The 22,820-nt window shown below is 37.5% G+C and overlaps 1 long non-coding RNA gene across 12 annotated transcripts in view; it reads right to left on the bottom strand.

Annotated features, from left to right (window-relative positions):
• The window catches only part of LOC137045543 (uncharacterized), a 407,625-nt gene that overhangs the window by 353,492 nt on the left and 31,313 nt on the right, over positions 1-22,820 (bottom strand). For 2 of the 12 annotated variants that reach the window (XR_010898803.1, XR_010898801.1), the window contains exon 3: positions 6,845-6,893. The exons of the other annotated variants lie outside the window; for them this stretch is intronic. This is a non-coding gene — a long non-coding RNA (uncharacterized lncRNA). The remainder of the gene's footprint in view (positions 1-6,844; positions 6,894-22,820) is intronic. 12 annotated transcript variants of the gene reach the window in all.

Genomic DNA, 22,820 nt, shown 5'->3' on the forward strand with positions numbered 1-22,820 from the left:
GCACCGTGAACCCTGAATTTTATGACTTCATTATTTTCCTTCCCCGCAACGCTCGCTTTCATTTGAGCAAGTCTCCACATTGGTATAATGAGAGTGCTATAAAAACTATGCTTTAAAAGGGTTTGCATACTCTCCCATTCTCAGTTCAACCCTTCAGCAAGCATATGGCAGGTAATCAGGTCGGCAATCACAGTGCCCATAATACGTGCTGCATGATTTCAGCATTGTGCTATTATCCATCTGTTTCTGCACGGAGAGACATGAACCTTCCTGTGAGAGGTCAGTGCTTTCATGGCACTCCTGGATCCTCAAAGCTTTCTTGCCTTCTACCTGGTAAGCAGCACTCCTGATTTCATATGGACTTCTGACTGTATTTATTTTCTTTTTCCATCTTCTTGATAATTCCCTGACAAAGGCACTCTTAGTTTGCTTAAGTTGCTCTAAGTTTCTTTATATAAAATATATCAATCCATATATCCATCCATCTGTAACCCACCTGTCTATGTGTCTATCTACAGTAGTGGCCAAAAATTGTGTCCAGTCTAGGATATTTACGAGTCACATCTTCCTTTATTCAAATATTCAAAAAAAGAAAAAGAAAAAAATCCAGAAATCACAATGTATAATTTTTAACTATTTATTTGTATGATAGAGCTGCAAATAAGTATTTGAACACCTGTGAAAATCAATGTTAATATTTGGTACAGTAGCCTTTGTTTGCAATTACAGAGGTCAAACGTTTCCTGGAGACCCACTCCAGTTCCTGGATGGTACTCATCATTCTTCTTCCACCAAACACGTTCAGTAGAATTATGACTAAAAAGTTTTATTTTGGTCTCATCTGACCACATGACTTTCTCCCATGACTCCTCTGGATCATCCAAATGGTCATTGGCAAACTTAAGACAAGCCTGGACATGTGTTAGTTTAAGCAGGAAACCTTCCATGTCATGCGGTTGTAAGTCGCTTTGGATAAAAGCGTCTGCTAAATGATTAAATGTAAATGTAATGCATGATTTCAATCCATGAAGTCTTAGTGTATTACCAACAGTAACCTTGGAAACGGTGGTCGAATTCAATTTGCACAAGCTCACCAAAATTGGACAGTTGAAGACTGGAAAAATGTTGTCTGGTCTGATGAGTCTCGATTTCTGTTGAGACATTCAGATGGTAGAGTCAGAATTTGGCGTAAACAGAATGAGAACATGGATCCATCATGCCTTGTTCTATCTCCCACACACATGAAACAAGTTTCATTCATTCATATCAAGAGGTTGCCAGGCTGGACCCCAATACTTTTAACAAAGGGTGTTTATTCAAGCGATCCAATAGATTATTTTCAAACTTTGCAGTTTCTCTTTTGACACAGCATGGACGATGCGCGTGCAACAGCGAATTGAGCGCTAGGGAAAAAACATTAACTAGATAGAACCCGTCTTTCCATGATCACTGTCAAAGGAGTACTTTAAAAGGCTCCCGCGTGCATCTGTGCGCGTCTACGCGAGGCAGAAAGGAACGTAGAAAGTGAAGTATATCCGCAACTTAGCAGTTGTGTTTCCAATTTGAGCTTGATCTTCAGAAATGCTTGAGAAAATGTAACATTAGCTTGTTTGGAAGCTACCGCACTACTTGGTCAAAAAAAAGAGCTTCGCTACTGAAAAGCTATTTGATTGAGAAAACAGCGACGCTACCACCACACTACTGAAAAATGTAATTGAAGCTAGGAGCATCACTACTTGTAGCGAGGCTACTGCCCAACACTGAAAACTGGCTTGTTAGTTCAGAGCCAGATCAATGCTTCAGTCTTTGAATTGGTCTACAATTGTTCTGGATGCAATAATCTGTAAATTGCACGTTGACATTGTTCAGTATACGAACACCTAGAACCAATGTATTATAAAGCAGACAAGTGCACACAAGGTCAGATCGATAGAAGAGCCTTTTGTCATTCTGTGCATACACTCACTCTCAAACACACATTTCTATCATGCTCTGCATGCTCCATACATTTTGAAGACACTGACTGTATATTGAGTTACATTATAGAGGAGGAAAATATCAAAGACATTTTTGCCAAAGGAAATAAGACCAAAATTGATCAAGATGTTCAATAAAAGTAACTAGCCTGAAGAACTGGTTATAGTTGGAGTATAAACAACAGGTGCAATGTTCTAAGAAAAAAAGTCAAACGTATATTACCAATGATTTGTGTACTTTGAAAACCAAGTCAGAAGAGCCTTAAGTCCATGGAATTTACTAGATAGCTCTGCTAAAGAACAGTGGCAAGAAAAGCTACTATCTTTTGTCTGAATTACTTTATTGGGTTGTAAAATCTAAGTGAAGATGAAAGGTCAAAACGGAGAAGTACTGAAAGAACTGGTAAAATCACTTTTCCTGTAAAAAAAAAATAAAAAATAAAATACGGCCTCCATATCAAGGAAAGAAATATGAATTGAACACAAAAGACATTCCAAATCAGAATAAAATACAATAGGCTTTGGACCAAGACAAGACGATAAAACCTTCAATAAGAAGAACAGTGCTGATGACAACTTAACCCTGGATCTGGCAGCTAGAATGGAAACAATTACCTCCACTAGCTTTGAACTTGTCCCTATACACATTTTTGTGGTACAGTCCTTCATTCCATATCAAGAGCACACCGTTCCTCCACATCTGCTGTCTGAGATAAATACATTTCCCACGTAAAAACTAAACCATTTCAGTGTCTATGCCAGCCAAAACTGGTGACGGCTAAAAAGTCACATAGATACGGTCCTGCTTTTGTCCATATTCAAGATTAAACTCACAAAAAACCCACCTGCTAATGAAATATAGTGGCGTAGTGAGACTATGGTGCAGTAAACACAGAGACAAATGTTAGCATTAAACAGTTGCTACTATGAGAAGGGCATTTAAGCTCAAAATGAAGAAAACAAGACGTTAAAATGCACAATAGTGCAACCTAAAAGTTTTCAAAATAATTGTATGTTCATTGTTTTATTCAACAAGGAAGCATTAAAGAGGTACTTCACCACCGTAAAACAATTTTTTAAAGCTTTTTAAGTAAAACTTGTCTGCCTGTACTGTAGAAAAGTGAAAAACAAATGGAAATCTGTGCGACGACTATAGAACACAGAGAAAAAAGGTTGTTGTCTACCCTTTTGCCAAACAGATAAGAAAACTTCAACACCCATAATGCTCTGGACATCCAAGGCCACTCCCACCAATTTGCTTTGGATAATCTTACCAGAGTCAAATACCACCTAGCTTTAGTAGAAAATACTACTTTTAGTCATTATTATGTCGACTTGTATTGTTCCCAGATGCAAGCGTTTAAAGGGTAAATGTTTAGAGGGAGGGGAAAAACTAAAAGAAACTCAGGTAAGAAAGCAGTTGGCATAATGTTACATTACACCATAATGTTTATAGAGTAGACAAAGTATGATGTCTTTTAAAATACTCTTACCATATTGGTTTTGTTAATAACTCTCTGTTGATCTGACTGTCTGTGGGTGGGGATACAAAAATGCACAAGTATAATCATTAGTTTTCACTAAAGCCCTATATGTATCAAAAGCTTATAAATAAATGTGCATTTCTCTGTCCAGGCAACTTGGAGAATGAGTAAATATTGCAAATTTAAATATACTACCGACTTTCTAACAATATAAAGAAGGTTGAAAATCAGTGAAGTCACACCTTAAATTGATCAAAAGTGAGAGGAAACACACTTATGTTACAAAACATTTCCATTTGAACTAAATTACGTTCTTATGAACTTACTATTCATCAAATAATCTTAAAAAAATTATCATGGTTACCAAAAAATACTAAACAGCACAAGCATTTTTGTAATAATTTCTGTATTGTAATAATGCAAAATCCTAAAATCCCTTTATTTTTTTTTGTCCAGCTTATTTATTTATTTATTTATTTTTTCAATTGTACATTTTCAAAGAGGTCTTAGGACTTTTGGACACCACCACATTTTCATATTTTAATATTCCATTTAAATAAATTAAAATATGTCTGATTTAAAAATGTAAAAACAGGGAATTTCAACACCTCCCTCAAAACACCAGCAGCTTCCTGCATCCATGTGTCTGAGGGTATGGAAGCAAAGAAGAGACATAATTCTTTGAAATTTAACAGCCACTGAATACTTAGTTTTGAAATATTTTATTTTGAAAAACATTTATCTGAATTTATTTGCTCTGAATTCACCCCTTTGAAATTATTTTACTTTGAAAACCATTCGAATTTACCTCTCAAAACCTGAATATCGTTGAATATTTTTCAAAGCTCACAAATTCAGATACAAAAAATAAATAAAAAATCATCAGATCAAATAGATTAAGGTTGATCAATTTTGATTGCTCAAATTCAGATATTTTTCAAAGAAAACATCAGTCTAATTCGACTGCTCAAATTCAGATCGAAAAATTCAAGTTAAATATTCACATGGTAACATCCGGGCTACCCAGAATAGGAAAAACAGTTGAGTGCTGATCAGAGGATGAGCATGGCGACCTGTCTGTCGTGATCAGGGGCGTTGTCAGCGGTCGGGCCTGTGCCTATGCCCACTATGATGACCAGTACTACGATGCAAAATTCTATAAAAAGGACTTTAAAGGACTATCAGTCATGAAAGGGGTAAGGTGAGCGGCACTAAGTTTTGACACCAATCGAGCTGCGGTTCGAATCCGTCTTTTGCCGAAGTCGATATACTACCTTTTCTCATCATATATCAGATTGGAATGGTGTTTATTTTCAATAAAAATGAAGAACACATTTGAAAAGTGGAAATAAAGTGTCTAACGTTTGTTGTAACCGCTGCTTATTTTTTGTATGTGGACCAAAAATAAAATTCTGCCGATCGACTTCTTGGATCACGAGCAGTGGCATAGGCAGAATTTTATTTTTGGTCCACATACAAAACATGAGCAGCGGTTACAACAAACGTTAGACACTTTATTCACCTTACCCCTACACTATCATGACTGGCAAAGTCTCAAGGTTACTTTCAGCCTGAAGGATGGTTTCTCTCCCGTTAATGCGATTGTTTTTAAAGTCCTTTTTATAGAATTTTGCATTGTAGTACTAGTCATCATAGTGGGAATAGGCACAGGCCCGACCGCTGACAACGCCCCTGATCACGACAGACAGGTTGCCGTGCTCATCCTCTGATCAGCGTTTGACTGTTTTTCCTATTCTGGGTAGCCCGGATGTTACCATGTGAATATTTAACTTGAATTTTTCGATCAGAATTTGAGCAGTCGAATTTGATCGACCTGAATCTATTTGATCTAAAAATTCTGTAAGTTGATTTTTTTTGTTTTTGTATCTGGATTTGTGAGCTTTGAAAAATATTCATCGATATTCAGGTTGAGAGAGGTAAATTCGAATGGTTTTCAAAGTAAAATAATTTCAAAGGGATGAATTCAGAGCAAATCAATTCAGATAAATGTTTTTCAAAATAAAATATTTCAAAACTAAGTATTCAGTGGCTGTTAAATTTCAAAGAATTATGTCTCTTATTTGCTTCCATACTGAGGAGAGAAACTCACAAATCTTTATTTAGAGATGTGTGATTATCCCTTTCCCTCTCTCGGAGTGCATTAGAATGCACTGAGAGCAGTCGTCCCTTCCTCTCCTCTCCTCAATCTCTCTCCATGCTGAAGGCCTTGTTTGTACAGCTCTCAGCCCAAATCCATTATTACTTCCTAAACTGACAAATCATTTCAACAAATACAATCTCCCTCTCCTTGTGCCGGCTGATAAGATAAATGCTGAAGTCGAAAGAGGACTGAAACAGAGGTAGAGGTTCATATTTCAATTTGCAAAGCACCTCGCTCTGCATCTTAATTTAGAAGCAATAAGGCAAACAACGTAATAAAAAAGTCAGATAAAAAACTCTTCTCCAACTCATAAATAAGAAGAATGCTGGGCCAACTTTACCTCAATAATAATAATAATAATAATAATAATAATAATAATAATAATAATAATAATAATAATAATAATAATATCCATAACCCACTGATGATAATGAAGTCTAAACAGAGATTAGTCCTGCTGTACTCAACACAGACCTCAGCTCTTGTCCCTCCCCATGAGCCTGTGTTTGTTTTAATTGTGACCAATAGAAAGGTCATAATTAATGCCCCAACACAGACACTGATAAACAATTCCAAATTGCCACCATAATCAAATGATGCAAACATCTATGAGTTACAAAAGTTCACAGCCACAACTGACAATTTCTTAATTGTATTCAGTCATTCATGGAAATTTTATTAACATGGAGCTGATGTATCCTGCCCTTCCTCTGTCACAACACCAGGGATCTAATTTCATTATTTTCCACAAGATTTGCTTGACTACTGCCATGATTTTAATGCCGGTGCAGTCCAGATGTTTATGCTATTTAAATTAGGAGGCAAGGCCTGTTGGGTAAACATAATTAAAGAAAGTTGAGTTTTTTTTCTCTTGCCCTCTCTTTGTCTCTTCGCCTCCCCTCTCTCCGTCTTCGCAAGTTTACTTCATTAGGCAACTTTCATTTAACTCCTGATGCCACATGGCACTCCCATAAAGCACAGTCCTCCGCAAATCTGGAAACGGCTCATGGTGCCGTGAAGGAGACTTACGCACATCAGCGCACCCGCAACGCAGGCGCGACAGCAGGCTGGCGAGAGGGGTCAAGGTCTCTAGCTCCACAGAGGGAGGGATATTAGGTGCAAGTGTTTACATGTTTGCTGTTCTGCCATGAAAACAAACTATGCAAAATACTGGCATAAGTTAACAGTATATCCAAACAGATATGCCTGTAAATATACCTTACCTCTGTGACCGAGTAGCTCTGTAGAAGTTTGGGTTTTTCAATAGAACAACTATGGAAAAAAACTTAATTGAAAGGACTAAAAGTATGTATGTATGTGTGTATATGTAAATACTAAAAATTTATTTTGCAAACATTTAAATAAAACTATATACACATAAGCACACAAAGTGTTTTCACACTAAAAAAAGCAGAACATAATGATTTAAAAAAAAAATTATGTTAAACATAAAAAGAAAAAAATATAATCGTCCTTTTTGGATGAACCATTCCATTAAAGGGTTAGTTCCCTCAAAAATGAAAATTCTGTCATTAATTATACACCCTCATGTCGTTTGACACCCGTAAGAAATGAAGATATTTTTGTTGAAATCCGATGGCTCAGAAAGGCCTTCACTGACACCAATGTCATTTCCTCTCTCAAGAGAAAGTCATTAAAAAGTCCTTCTCACTACAATCATTTTATGAAGCGACGAGAATAGTTTTTGTGCACAAAAAAACAACAACAACTAAATAACGGCTTATAGTGATGGGCCAATTTTAAAACAAAGCTTCAAACAATTTTAAACCAGTGAATCAATTCGTGATTCAGATCGCGAAAGTCAAATGATTTAAGCAGTTTGACACGTGATCCGAATCATGAAACGATACCCTGATTCAATGCTCCGTTTCTACAGGAAGCTTTGTTTTGAAATCGTCCCATCAATATATAAGTCGTTTAGTTTTTTTTAGTTTTTTTTACTTGTTGCTTCATAAAATGAGTGTAGAGCCACTGTAGTGAGATGGCTTTGTAACGACGTCTTTAGTGCCTTTTATGGGTCTTGAGAGAGGAAATGACATTGGTGTCAATGGAGGCCTTTCTAAGCCATCGGATTTCAACACAAATATCTTCATTTATGTTCTGAACAAACAAGAACAAAAAACAAAGGTCTTACGGGCGTCGAACAACATGAGGGTGAGTAATTAATGACCAATTTTTTTTTATTTTTGGGTGAACTAACCCTTTAAGTACAGTGATGACCCGGATTAGGGACATAAACCATTACATAAGCATCACATAGTAGCAGATATATGAACCCCGCTTTGATAATCCATATAAATGCCGGCTGCATTTCTCATCGCTCATACACATGCATACTGTATAGATCGTGTTCAGCATTCTACTGCTGAAGCAGCTCCGGCATTCTAATTTCAATGACTTGTGAACCCTCACCGTGCATTAGTTTAAAAGTATCACTGAGGTCTAAGCCGGTGATGGGAGCATTATTTCTCCTGTTTAGTGAATACTAATCAGCCATCCTAAAGCGTGAGCGTATGTGTCTGTGTGTGCGCGCAGAGGAGTGAAAGAAATTATATCACTTATGTCAGAGTGCTAATAGGCCCAGCCACACTCCAAATTTAATTTCATAAGCCACTGTTCTTGATTTCCCCCCCTTTTCAGATTAGTGACTAACAATCTATTACAGGCAACATCACAGACAGTGTAATACAAGAGGTCATTACAAGATTACGTAAACTCCAGACTTGCATTACCATTTCACATCCATTTACATGATGATTATTACAGCAGAAATTAGAGTGTGATTAGAGGGCCCAGTAGCCTTTGCTCTCCGCAGACACATCTGGGCACACAGCAGAGGGGGACTGACCATTTGTGCCAAGGATTTATAGAAGCATGTCGGCATTTGTTTTGTCAGCGTGATCGCAGCAGCGCCACGGTCGTAAAACCAGTCATTCCCGCTCGCGTTTCCCCACTGCGGGCCAAACCGTTCATTTAGCATATTTGATATAAACACCTATTCTTTCCCAGAGTCACAGCGCACGTGCGACGAGAAGAAAACTCCCCCGAAAAACATTCCGGCGGCGCCATACGTCCGTTTATAAGTATGCAGCACGCGGAACGTTTGCCATACTTTAGTGCACATGAGCTGAGTAGCTGTCAAAATTACAACAGGCATCTCAAGTAATTATGCAGATTTATGCAAAACATTAACAAGAAGAATTAAAAGCACAAATGAGGTGGCTACACTTGAATTGTTAAGATTATGAATAATTACCATGAATCTTTTTTGCTCTTAATATAACTTGTTTTTGATAAACAAAGCCTTAATTATCAGAATACTTCTGAGAATATCGGTGACCTTCATTAATCTTACAAAACAAGTCTCTGGTGAACGGCAGCTGAGGAGGCCTGCTCTCACACCGAGTACACAAATAACAAGAGCGGCGTATGCTAACTAGCCACTTCAGAGAGCCGAGCGTGCGGCCAGGTATATCTTACAGCTCAGCCACGGATGCACAATCATGCCAGGCGACTCTGCCTTTCCATCTGGGACTCCCTCATTCCAGCTACTCATTAATTACAGCCACATTTCTCACCCCATCCTCCCTTCTCTTCTCAATATGAGAGATCTGTTTTCGTCCCTAAACTCCACTGTGAGAGTAATTGTTTCGGAGCTTCCGATTTGGACGTCGACGGCTGACTACTGGCTGCTCACCCTCGACCCTCCCCGGATTCATCTGCGTGAAAGAAGCCGATCTTCACCTCTGCCGCTATGGCGTGTCACAGCGACCCTGTCAATCAAAGCATACCTGGCAGGTTTCTCGTCCACCCACTCAGTCTCTCGGAACAGACTGAAGGTCCGTTCATCCAACCCCTACCACACCACTCTTCCCAGCTCCTCCACCCCTCCATCTGTGCTCCACATACTATCCTTGTAGCTCACAGACCATGAGGATGGGCTCACTGGCACAGAAACCTGCTCCGTAACCCTCCATCCAAAGCCCAATCAACAAAGCTCTGACAAATAATGCATGTCCATCAAACAGCTGATTCATGAACATTATTATTTTTGGCCATTTGCCTCTTCCTGAGAAAGATAAAGCAGACTGGTCATGATTGTTGATCATAGTTTATCTTATTTTTTTATATATATATTATAAGTAAACATTTACACAAGGCTCTACGCTAACTTTTTTCTTGAGGAGCACTTGTGCTTCTAATTTAAAAAAAATTTAGGAGCACAGTCAAAAAATGAGGAGCACTTTCTAATCCATCAAACACATTCTAATTATAACTTTCCCATTACAGGACGATATTTGTCCCTTTAAATTAATGTCCAGGGGCATTTTTACCATTATAAGAGCAATGTTTTCTAATCGTATTAAATGTAGGCTTGTGCATCATCTGTCAGTTTCTTAAATTTAAATAGAAAAGTTGTTTTTAAAATGTTAATTTAAACAATAAATTCAGTTAGAACAATTAGACACAATCAGACTGTTTCCAATCAAATGAGATACGCATCAAAAGATCCTTCTTTGCACTGCAGACGTGGCACAGAAGCTCTATCTGTGGTGGGATTTAGACACATTTACATAGTGTGTAATGCAGCTCATGGGTAAATAATATTGTGTGAATGTTTTATGTTTTTCATGCAAGTTTTTGAATTTAGATACACTATTTACAAATGAAACTTTAAAAGTTTAATATTTTAAATAAAAAGTCCATGCAAAATATAAATATGAAAATAAAACCGCCAGTAGGTGGAGGGAAGTCATTCAGTCAGTAGTTCAAAACACAGATTCATTTGAATCGAATCGCTTGGAGATGCGAATCAGTTCTGATGTGGCTTTGATTTTCACGATATAGACAGTGTTGTGGCTAAAACATTGTTACTTAACATCAACTTGTCTATTGGACTTTTGTACAAGATCAGTATCACATATGCAATCAATATTCGGAGCAATAGTAAGCCGTAACTTTTGCCGCTCTGACGCTTCATAAACAGAACTGTATGCGTCTTGCGGAAGAACATTGCAGCCGGAGCTACTTCTCTCTGCTTGTGTCTATGGCGAGTCTCGCAGATACTGTGCTAATCCGGAGCGGGAATATAAACACTTATTTTATGTGTACCATAGTGATTCAAGATAAGACAAAAACATAGTTTTGAAAAAATCTCCATGATATACTCGCTCATTATAGACATTTAGTAATTTTTTAAACAGCATGTGTGATAAAGATTAAACTTAAGAACAAAAGGGATTTTTAAATGTAGTATTAATCAATTATTTTTTGATAGCATTTTTGCCCCAAGCATCCGTTCATTTCTGAGCTTGTTGTTTATGATAATCCAAATGTGGTATTTCAAGTTAATTTTGATTTGGCTGCAAATCATCAGCGCGAGGCTTCTGCAAGTGCGCATGGCTGCATCACACCCGTTTCACCTTGTAAACAATCTCTGTTTAAGGTTAGTCCGTCGCACACGTTTTTGCACTTCTCAATTCTGCTGACTGAAGGAATGAAAAGCTGTTGATTGCAGTAGGAAACGTAGCCTAACAGTTTCTCAATGTTGATGCACTTTGGGAGTTGTACTTTTTATTCCAATTGTATTACACATCCATGAATGAGAATCAATCGGGTCACTTGCACCTGTGTGCCTAAATATTTTATCAGTCGCACGCAGTCAATTTCAGGCATAAATGCGGCCAAAATGGGCACTATGTAGAGCCCTGTTACATACACTACGGATGCTCCGATCGATTGGCCGCAGATCAGTATCAGCCAATAAATCATTATATGACTCGCTCGCTCGCTCATATTTGGCTGATCTCAAACCGATTGCATTTTGGTAACATAAAAACGTGCCACCGACGTAACTGTATACAGTATACTGATGAGGTTTTTACACCACGTTCTGCTTTGTAACTATTCAATTTAAACAAGCCCACACACAACAACATCAGACAGAAAATCCTCACGGAGTAACATGAAATGCTGCTTGGCTAAAGCTATAGCACTTCCAGTATTCGATTGCATTGCGATCTGGAAGAAAGTAGTAATTTGAAAGTTTAACCAATAAAACCTGGACGTTTTGAGACCATTTGGACACTTTTCATAGCTTGTGCACATGGATTGGATTCATCACTCAGATTGACAGGTCTTGATTTACCATGCATCATAGAACAGGAGTGCACATCTAAAACGGCGCTGAAAGAACATCACTCATCAACCAGGATCTTATGGCCGATATCTTATCGTTTGCGATAAGATATCATCTTCCTGATTTCTATTAATCTTCCCGCGATAATAACGATGAAGCCTAGTTGATGTCGCGACCCATTGTCAGCTCACATGCAGAGCGAAAGCAACTAACGTGGAAGCTGCAGAGGAGTTTACCGCTAAACAAGGAGCTACTTCTCCAATCTGGAACCTCACACCAGAGGTGGACAAAGTACACAACTCTATTACTTGAGTAAAAGTAAAAGTACTACTGGTCAAATATTACTCCGTTACAAGTGAAAGTTGTAAAAATAGATTTTTACTCAAGTAAAAGTACAAAAGTATTTGTTTTCAAAAGTACTTAAGTATCAAAGTATATTTCCTTTTTTATGCCAATGCATTATTTTATTATTGTTGTATAAATGCACACTGTCATCATGGTTTAAGTCATTCAGTGATGCTCCATCTGACGTACTAGCATACGACTAACTTAAACTCTTTTAAATACTTGTATATAAGTTACAAAGCTCTTTACAAAGCTGATGTCACTTTAAGGCCAAATGCACGGATCCAATACACTGATACACATCTGATTTTCTCCCAACTTTCCCTTTTCTCTTTCTCCCAGATGTTTATATTGTTAATATTTTATAAGACATGCACCAAGTTTATGCAAACTAAACTAGTCTTGATTTTTAAACTGAAACATACCTTCAAAGTATGGCTATGGTGTGCCTGTGCCTAAGAACACTGTGCCTAAGAGCCGTCTCCTTCCATTTTGCTATGAACTGATCAGTGTTCAAAAAAAGTTGGGAAAATGTATATGACCCTATAAGAGTGATTCCTGACAGACTGTGATTCCTGACAAACACCAAAAAAAAACTTTTAAAGATGGAATAAAATCATCATCCGACTTTCAGAGCTGCTGCAGAAATGACTTTCGACCTAGATAGAAATGTAGTGGAGTAAAAAGTACGATATTTGTCTTTCAAATGTAGTGAAGTAAAAGTAAAAGTATCCAGAAAAAATTATACTCAAGTAAAGTACAGATACTCAAAAAGTGTACTTAAGTACAGTACTCAAGTAAATGTACTTAGTTACTGTCCACCTCTGCCTCACACATATATTTTCCACTCACTGAGCACTTGGACTGAGCTCTTGAGATTTGCTCTGTCAAGCAATTTATAAAGCCCACAATTTTAGATACTCTCAATGAAGCTCATCAATCCCTATTGCGGTTTATATTTTGATTAGTAGTAGAATTATTATTAATATTACCTTATCAGTATTAAGTCCATATCACCCATCCCTACTTATTAATTGTTACTTATTCTATGTAATTATAAATATCGGTATGCTTTGTGGTGTTTACACACATAAGAAGTTCTTATGTTCAATAAAAAAAATAAAAAATAAATAAAAATAAAACCTCAAATCATTTGTTTGGAGAGGTTTCGGGATTTTTGCTAAAAATGCAGCCAAGGTTCCAAATGCTATAACTTTTGATTGCTTTAGGATATGAACACAAATAAAGATGCAGTTGACATGATTGTGAACAAGCCCAAACTTTAATTGTATGACCAGTCATTAAAAAAAAAAAATCAGGCATAACATGATGACACATAGGTGAAGTGAAAAACACTGATTATCTCACGGCACCTGTTAGTGGGTGGGATATATTAGGCTGCAAGTGAACATTTTGTTCTCAAAGTTGATGTGTTAGAAGCAGGAAAAATGGGTAAGTGTAAGGATTTGAGTGAGTTTGACAAGAGCTAATTTGTGACAGTTAGACGAGGGTCAAAGCATCTGAAAAACTGCCGCTCTTGTGGGGTGTTCCCGGTCTGTGTGGTCAGTATCAATCAAAAGTGGCCCAAGCAAGGAACAGTGGGGAAGGCTCACCTATGTGTTTCGATCAAACAGACAACCTACTGTAGCTTAAATTGCTCAAGAAGTTAATGCTGGTTCTGAAAGAAAGGTATCATAATACACAGAGATGAAGCCAGTCAGGGTGCCCATGCTGACCCTTGTCAACCAGGGAAAGTACCAACAGTGGGCACGGGAATTAGAATTTGACCATGGAGCAATGGAAGAAGGTGGGCTGGTCTGAGGAATCACATTTTCTTTTACATCACGTGGATGGCCGGATGTCGTGTTAGAAAGTGTGATGCTTTGGGCAATGTTCTGCTAGGAAACCTTGGGTACTTTGACACGTACCAGCTACCTAAGCATTGTTGCAGACCATGTAAATCCTTTAATGGAAATATTATTCCCTGGTGGTTGTGGCCACTTTCAGCAGGATAATGTGCCCAGCCACAAAGCAAAAATGGTTCAGGAATGGTTTGAGGAGCACAACAATGAGTTTGAGGTGTTGACTTGGCTTTCCCAAGATCTCAATCCAATCGAGCATTTATGGGATGTCCTGAACAAGCAAGTCTGATCCATGGAGGCCCCACCTCGCAAGTTACAGGAATTAAAGTGACTGCTGCTAACATCTTGGTGCCACATACCACTCCTTCAGGGGTCTAGTGAGTCCATGCCTCGATGGTTCATGTTTTTTTTTTGCAGCAAAAGGGGGACCAACACAATATTAGGAAAATGTTAAGTCATAATGTTATGATCATAATGTTATGCCTGATCGGTGTACACTTTTATACAATGTTCTTCAAAGTTTTTTAAAGACCCGCTAAAAAGTGCTTTGAAACGCGCCACATTATTAAATGTGTTGACGTGATTTCCCATGAAACGGCTCCAGCTGTTAGCAGCTCCTCCCCTTTTTTTAAAAAGCCAATAGCGTTTCGTTAATAATATCACAGTTTGACTAGAGCTTGATTGGGAAAGCCAGTTGCCTCTAACCGTTTATCATCATAATCTCTCCCATATCGCTTTGAAATACAGCATTCTGTGCAAAATTCAAACAGGTCCGATATGTTTGTGTCTGTGCTGACTCGGGCATATAATTCGCGCTGTGCTCTCGTGTCTCCAATCAACGGCTCTGGTCTAGACTGTGTGTGTGCTGCTACAGTGCGTGAAACTAACGTGAAACCAGACTTCATTCGCCTCAACTGAAAGCATATTTACACTGAATCATTTCCTATCACATTTATAGTGTGCTATGTGCTATAAATGACTATGTTTACAGTATTTTAAATAAACTGAAAAGTTATGAAGTTATTGTGTTTTTAACCAGTGTTTTGACCAGTAATTTCTGCACTGATCAGCAGATACGTCCTTTTTTTCTTTAGAAGAAGTGGAAATGTTTGGTGCCAAAAAGGCGTATTTGATGCTTTTGCTATATTTTCAAGAATTTAGAAGGTTTTAGAATATGTTCATGGTGTTAATATGTCATAATATGTTCACTTAAATACTTAGTCATATAATGTGATTGCAATGTTGTGGTTGAAGGTTAAAAAAATACAGTGGATTGAAGTGTGGTAAAATTTTGTTTTGGCTCTCCTGAAAAGTTTATCAAATGCCACTTACGCCCCTCTGATGCCACTATGGCCACTTACGCCCCTCTGGTTCCAAGCCCTGGCCATGTAGAAATTAGTAAATGGGTAAATGATTTTAGTGGGCCTTTAAAGGGTTTCCTATCAAATGAGACCATGTACTTGATGATATATATTTTTTAAGAGTTATAAGTCATTACTTGAAGTATGCCACTTGAAATCATGTGGAATCAATCATTAAAAATTCCTTCAGAGCATAAGGGGTTGACAGCGAGCAGATCTAGTATTTATAGATCACTTATTTAAATTAATTTAATTATCGGGATCTGTGTGTGTGTGTATGTATATATAATAATGTGTGTGTGTGTGTGTGTGTGTGTGTGTGTGTGTGTGTGTGTGTGTGTGTGTGTGTGTGTGTGTGTGTGTGTGTGTGTGTGTGTGTGTGTGTGTGTGTGTGTGTGTGTGTATGTATGTATGTATGTATATGTATATATATATATATATATATATATATATATATATATATATATATATATATATATATATACACTCACACACATACACACTTTTTTAATTACCATACAAGATCCCTATGCAACAATATAGCACGTGAATATTATATGTACAGTATAAATACGTATTTATCTAATGAGCATATTATTACACCGTGTTAAATAATTGCTATTTATGTAGGCCTATTTGTTTGTTTTTACTATTTGAAGTTAAAATCACTTTTTTAACTTAAAAAGAGAAGGGGAATCTGCATTTTGCAGACTAGACTCAACTCTAAACAGCCTGGCATAGTGGCTCACATTCATTACCTGGAGCATATGCATTAACCACTACAACACAGCTCTGAAGAATGATGGACATTAGTATCAGTGAGAGGAAGGTGTCTGTCTGTATATACTTAATTCCTTAAATGGCAGCTGTCCACACTTTCTACTGCATGCTTTAGAAAGTGCATGTGATGACGAATTCCACTCATTCTTTTTGTTATGATAACGTGGCCACGGCACCCAATATGCACTCTGGAGAGGGGAAAAGGAAATGAGGAGCTATTTAACACACTGCCACAGATGCTACACTCCCTAACCCACATATCATGAATGAATATGGGAGTTCTGCTAGCTTTAAGAACTCGGAAACGTCATCCCTCTCCCAGTCTCACAATACGGATGTCAATCCTGTTTTAGAGCTCTACAATTCCATTCACAGTTAGGTTTAAAACAAGAGTGACAACTGACCTGACAACAATTGCCATGACATAATTTGTAAATCAACTGTTAAGCTGTGCCAGTCCCGAAAGTCACATGGAATAGTATTTCAACGCACACTACGGTTAAAAAAGTTTGGGGTCAAACTTGATGAAAGATGAAAGTCCCCATCTTTGAAATTTACTTAAATCACAACAAACATGAGAATAGAGAATTGGTTAGACTTCTATGGCTTCATTCAAAGTTTTTGATCTGGACTAATGTTGTATGAATGGAACAATTTGAGAGGTGGTTTGAGAGTATGGATGTCAATCCTAAACACTTCTACCTACAACACAATCTACCCTACAATCCTAAATGAATGAAATTAATGCGCGTTCCATCACATCCAAAAGTAACACTCCAGTCTGTAAATCATCAAAACCATTGAATACTTCCTCCCTGAGTACAAATACCATTGTGACTAAAATGACCATGTATAACAGTTTAATAACACAGATAATTGTGTTTGTGTATTGATCTACGAAAACACTATAACTCACAAAGCAGGTGCAAGAGCTCTTGTTTACGGCTCATCTTTCCGACATCAATGCAGGCATACTGAATGAGTTTACATGAAAAGATGGTCGCTGTTAACCTGTTAGGCAGTGCCAGATTTACAGAGTCTATTTCTACATTTTCCCTTTTTAAATCGATAGGGGAGTCAGGCCTCTTCCACAGCAAGAGCTGCTCATTTTCTCCACATCAATAGAGCCCCACAGTTCACTCTGTTTCATCCCCCTCCTTAGTATTAGGGTGGTTTTAATAGGACTAGCCTTTAGTTTGGAGCCGAATTCCCATCAGGCACAGCTTTTTAAAGTTATTTTAGACTGAAAGGTTGCAGTATTGAGGTGAGAATTGTGGGAGGGGCCACCCAGCAGACCAAAGCACCGTTCGACCCGGCTCTGCCGCACGCCCCCCGGGTCACGCCGTGGCACTTGCACACGGAGAAAACTTGGCATCGGCTTTCCGTGTGCAATCCAAGGTGCACGCAGGAAACATACCTAGGGAGATGACTCGCCTGTTGCCATTTTTGTCGGTCTTCCTTTGTTCTCGACTCACTTGAAGTCTGCGCCTATCGACTTAAACGGATTTAAACGTTTTCAAAATCCTGATGTGCTCCGGTTGCGCGTCGGCCCATCGCAGTTTGATGCGAATCTGTTTTTGCATGGGCAATAAAGCAGTGCTCAGACTGAGCCCATCATTATTCTGTTAATGAAGTTGGGTTAGTTCTTTAATTTGGTGTCTGTGTGTTAGCAGGCCTGCTGTTTCTTGCTTCAGAGCGCCGCAGAGAGGAAACAAACTCCAGCGTGGCCACCATTCTAGCTCCAGCAGTCGCCCCTCAAACTCCCCCTTCCATCCTGAGCGCCCCACCGCTTCAGTGCCTGACCCCCAGGCAAACAGATGTCCCATCAGCACAGGCAGACAGGACTGCCTGTCCCTCCCTCACAAGGGCTCTTTAATTATTCCCCCTCTCGCACTCCTCTCTAATAAAACATTAGCTTGCTAATCGAATCTTGTGCAGCTGAATCCAGCACAGCCCTCTCAACGCACGTGGCCAACGACAGAGAAAAGACGCAAAAAGTCTTTCTTTGGCTGTCCGTGAATGGCACATCGATCAGATGAGTTAAAGGCAAGAATCAACAAACACGTCAAGTTTCAGATATGAGTGGAGATTAGCGACTTCAGTCACTAAGTATAAACCATCTGGCTCTCCTCAATGGACCTTTTAATGGGCTTTCTCCTAACATTCACTGCACAAATGTGCTCTGGAACTCAAATTCCTCCAGTGTCAGGAAGGTTCTAAGTAAAGTAAAACCTTGCAATATTGTGTTATTCATAATAAAAAGTTACTAATTCTGAATCGTTTTTATGGAAAGTCTTTAATTAAGTAGCGTATTCAGTGTTTTTCCTCTCTTTCCTCCAAAGAGGATGTGCTTTGTTGGGTTTGCTGACATTTTTGACATTGGAGGTGCTCTTTGTATTCAAGTTTATAGTGCATGGACTGACATATTCATAGCATAATGAAAAAAGTTTAAAGCAATTGTCATAATTTTCATCTTCTAGCTCAAATACAGAGCATGGCGCTAGCAACACCAAGGTCATGGTCAAATGAAATTCCACTGAAGCACTAAAAATTTACTTTTTTAAAAGTTTCAGGGTGAGTTGAAAGGAGAAAAAAAAAGTCAATACCTTTACATAAGCACAAATATGCACCATATTGCTCCAATACAACAACAACTGTGATGCTTACGCACTTTAAATACAACATCCATGTCATTTCTCTCAAAAGAGAATAAGGGAAATGATTTCATATTTGTATTTAAACAAACAATGCATTTGCACATTATTAAATTTAGTCTTTTTTCCCCCCCAAATAAGTAGTATGTTACTTATTATTCTGGTGGAAAGAGTGCTCGTAGTGAAGCTTTACTACAAACACTGAACATGAGAGAATTCTTTCATGAAAATGGTTCTCTCTCTCTCAGACTCTTCAGATCTTGTATTGAATTTCATTTCTACAGTGAGGTTGATACATTAATGGCGGATTTAAATTTAAGTACATCACTTGAATATACAGTGCTTCCCGCATTACCTGTTTGTTACTGTTTTCTCTCGTGTTGGGTGCCACTGAAGCGGAGGGGAAGACAAGCAATGGAAGGCCCGGAAAACTGACCCGCTAAATGTATTCTGCTCTCAATAACTGCTCTCAGCTGAAATTCATGTAAAACGCCAGGAACTCCCGATGCTTTTAAAAGCCACATCTGATAGTAGATAATGACACAGATTTCAGGGCCATTATGGAAGGCTATCAAATATTCCATTTCTTTTTGCATTTAGATTTGTAAAACGTCCACATAGTCCACACCTCATTCACTGACACAGTATCTGCCGAGTGTGGCAGACGATAAGGCGGTCCACAACCAACAGAGCTTGGAGGGAAAGAAAAAGCAAGATATAGGAAAATGCTTATCAAAAATGAAATGCAGGAAATGTATAACTCACCACGACAGAGATTTCTTTAATGCTTTAGAATATCAAATGCTTTATATTCAAGCCGAGGTAACAAGGTAAAGGTCAGCCTGTGAAATAACCAAAAGAAGCATGTGCAAGTGACATGCATGAAAGAAAATGAGTATTAGTACTATGTTTACATATTAATTTGTATATGTTGTCCTGACAAATTGCTTTAAGACTGTACATGTTGGCTCCTTACATTGTGCCATGCAAACGAATGCAAGGGGAAATGACTGCACCTGAAACCTATTAGTTTCACGTTGATAAAACCTAAAGATAAATGTGAAAAAAATCATCCCACTGAGAAACAACGACTGGAAAGGCAGAGAAAGAGGAGAAAATGAGAGGTTCAACAGGCACCCATCAAAAACTTCTCAGTAATGGGCAGGCATTCACCCATTGGACCAACATCTTTCAATTTATTAGCATGACAAAGGACACAATCATTTTGGATATGCCTGAATGCAATTTTCATTAACTTTGCAATGATTTATTAACAAAAGTGTCAGGAATGTAATAAAAGCAGCAGGACCCTTACAAAATGCCAAAATAAAAAATAGAAAAAATAGAAAAAATTAAACAGAATAAAATAAATAATCTAAATCGAAGAGGAAACGAAGTAAATCAGAGAGAGAGAGAGAGAGAGAGAGAGAGAGAGAGAGAGAGAGAGAGAGAGAGAGAGAGAGAGAGAGAGAGAGAGAGAGAGAGAGAGAGAGAGAGAGAAAAACATTACATTTTGCAATGCTTTGTAGCCTCAGGTCAGCAAGGTCTTTATTCGATCACAGACATCATAGAATTTTAACTGTGCAATTAATGCAGCGGGTAAAATATATTCACATATCTCATTTGCAAGGAATTAAACAACAATTAGTTCCAGTCCTCTAATCTGATTGGACAAGCAGCATTCCAAGAGTGGTGATATTTAGTATACCAACACTAAGCCTAAAACAATATTGAAATATTTATGGCTACTCTATACTTTGTCTAAATAAATTAAACAAAACACTAAAAACTAAAAGCAATCGTTTTAAATGCTACAAGTGAATTTAGATATCCTAACATTATAAAATACAGCATACATTTATATTGATTATAAGATCTGCTAAGGATTACATGTAATGGTGTTTATAAATTATTAATTTTTTTTTCTAGAAAAAAAATTTGTATGAGCATTTTCAAGTGAGCATTAGAGGACAGAAAATATTATCTAAATGTAAAAAGGTAAATGAGCATTTATTAAATATCAAAAAAATAAATAAAATAATAAATAAAAAATAAATAAATAAATAAATAAATAAATAAATAAATAAATAAATAAATATACAGTAGAGAGTAATAGAAATACTCCAAAATAATTAGTAATAAATATTTTGTTATAAAAAAAGTAACAAAATGCTTATTTTGATAGATAAACAACATGTATGATTAGGGATTTTACAGGGATAGTTCACCCAAAAATGAAAATCATCCCATGATTTACTCACCGTCAAGCCATGTATATGACATTCTTCTTTCAAACAAATACAATTTTAAACAAACAAAGAGTTATGTTAATGTCATGGCTCTTCCAAGCATTATAATGGCAGCCCAAAATTTGAAGACAAAAAAAGTGTATCCATCCAAAATAATTCACACGGCTCTGGGGAGTTAATAGACAAAGTAAAACACCTAGCTTCCAGCAAACTGCCTTCTGTATTCAACTTATGGATAAAGCGTAAATGGCACAACGATGACAAGTTCTTCGTAAGTAGTATACGGCAGGTGGTCTGCTGTTTTACTTTATAACCTGTTAAATATGTATATGTTTCTTAAAAAAACCCATTGGTTTGCTTTAGAAGGCCTTTATTTAGAAGGCCCGGATCTGTGTGGATTACTTTTATAATGGATGGATGCACTTTTTTGGTCGTCTTCATTTTTGGCTGACTTTCACTGCCATTATAAAGCTAGGAAGAACCAGAACATTTATATATATATATATATATATATATATATATATATATATATATATATATATATATATATATATATATATATATATATATATATATATATATATATATATATAAATATAAAGACAGAGCACTAAACATCCTGGCCTGCCACGATTTTCATTCTTACTCACACTGTCACACAAATGAAAACACACGTGTGCATACATACACAAACATGACATCACATGCACACATATGCTCTGTGAGAAGAAACAGGACACCATATTGGTGGCGTTGACAGTTACTTCCACATGCGAGATGGTGTGTCTCTTGGTTGGGGGGCTCTTGTGGCAGTTGAGATATTTTTCTTACTTTTCTTTTTCAAATTGTTTTTTTGTTTTTTTTCAATGCTGCACTCCCTCGCAGTAGCACTGGCACAATAATAACTCTAAAAATATGCAGAGACAAAACAGAAAAATCATCATCTCTGCATTACCTCCCCCTTCAGTTACTGGAGATTATCATCTCTAAATGTGATTTTCATCATTTACTACTTATTAAACCTCGAGACCAAATATTTACAAAACTGCCGACGCTAAAATTGCTGGAAGAACTGAGAATAAAGCTCTCATTTCACAGAGAAACAAGAAAGAAATGAAATGAAGACTAAACATGAAGGTAGTTATTGAGAGACTGGAGCAACGAGGGAAACGTTAGAAGAACGGAAAATACGTTATACAACAAAGAAAGCGTTTGTTGCTGCTTATCAAAAGTGCTATGCGGACTACAGGGGCTGACACACACGCTAACACAACCGTAAGTTTAGGTCCCTTAGTAGAACACTCTCCACACCCCAGAGCCTCTCCATATCATTAAGATTTTATCAATTTATAATCCGCCTGAAAGAATAAATAATAAACTGTAGAGTAAGCAATCTTCAAAAGGCACACAGTCCCTCCCAGGTGAAAAGCCGCAAGACACATAATTCACTGCTGAAAGTTTGAAGCTTGGAAAGAAAAGCGACCCAAAAGTGATCAGGACACAGAAAGGAGAGCAAGGAAGAACATGTAACTGTTTCTAAGCAATATATTGCATGACCAACTTTCTGTGTCCAACATCTTTGCTTTTCAAAAGTTTCTCTTCATATTTATCTTAGAACGGTAGTCATCAACACAAACATATGGCCTCCAAAGTTATGCAAATAATCAGTACAAACACGATAGCACCATCAATCCGATTATCCGAACATAAAACTAATTTGTGCTCCAGAAATACATATTTACCTGCTTTCCCCAAAGGAAAAATGCCTGGTAGATTGAACATAGCTTG

Source organism: Pseudorasbora parva, chromosome 17, assembly GCF_024679245.1.
Source record: "Pseudorasbora parva isolate DD20220531a chromosome 17, ASM2467924v1, whole genome shotgun sequence".
NCBI classification, from domain to species: domain Eukaryota; kingdom Metazoa; phylum Chordata; class Actinopteri; order Cypriniformes; family Gobionidae; genus Pseudorasbora; species Pseudorasbora parva.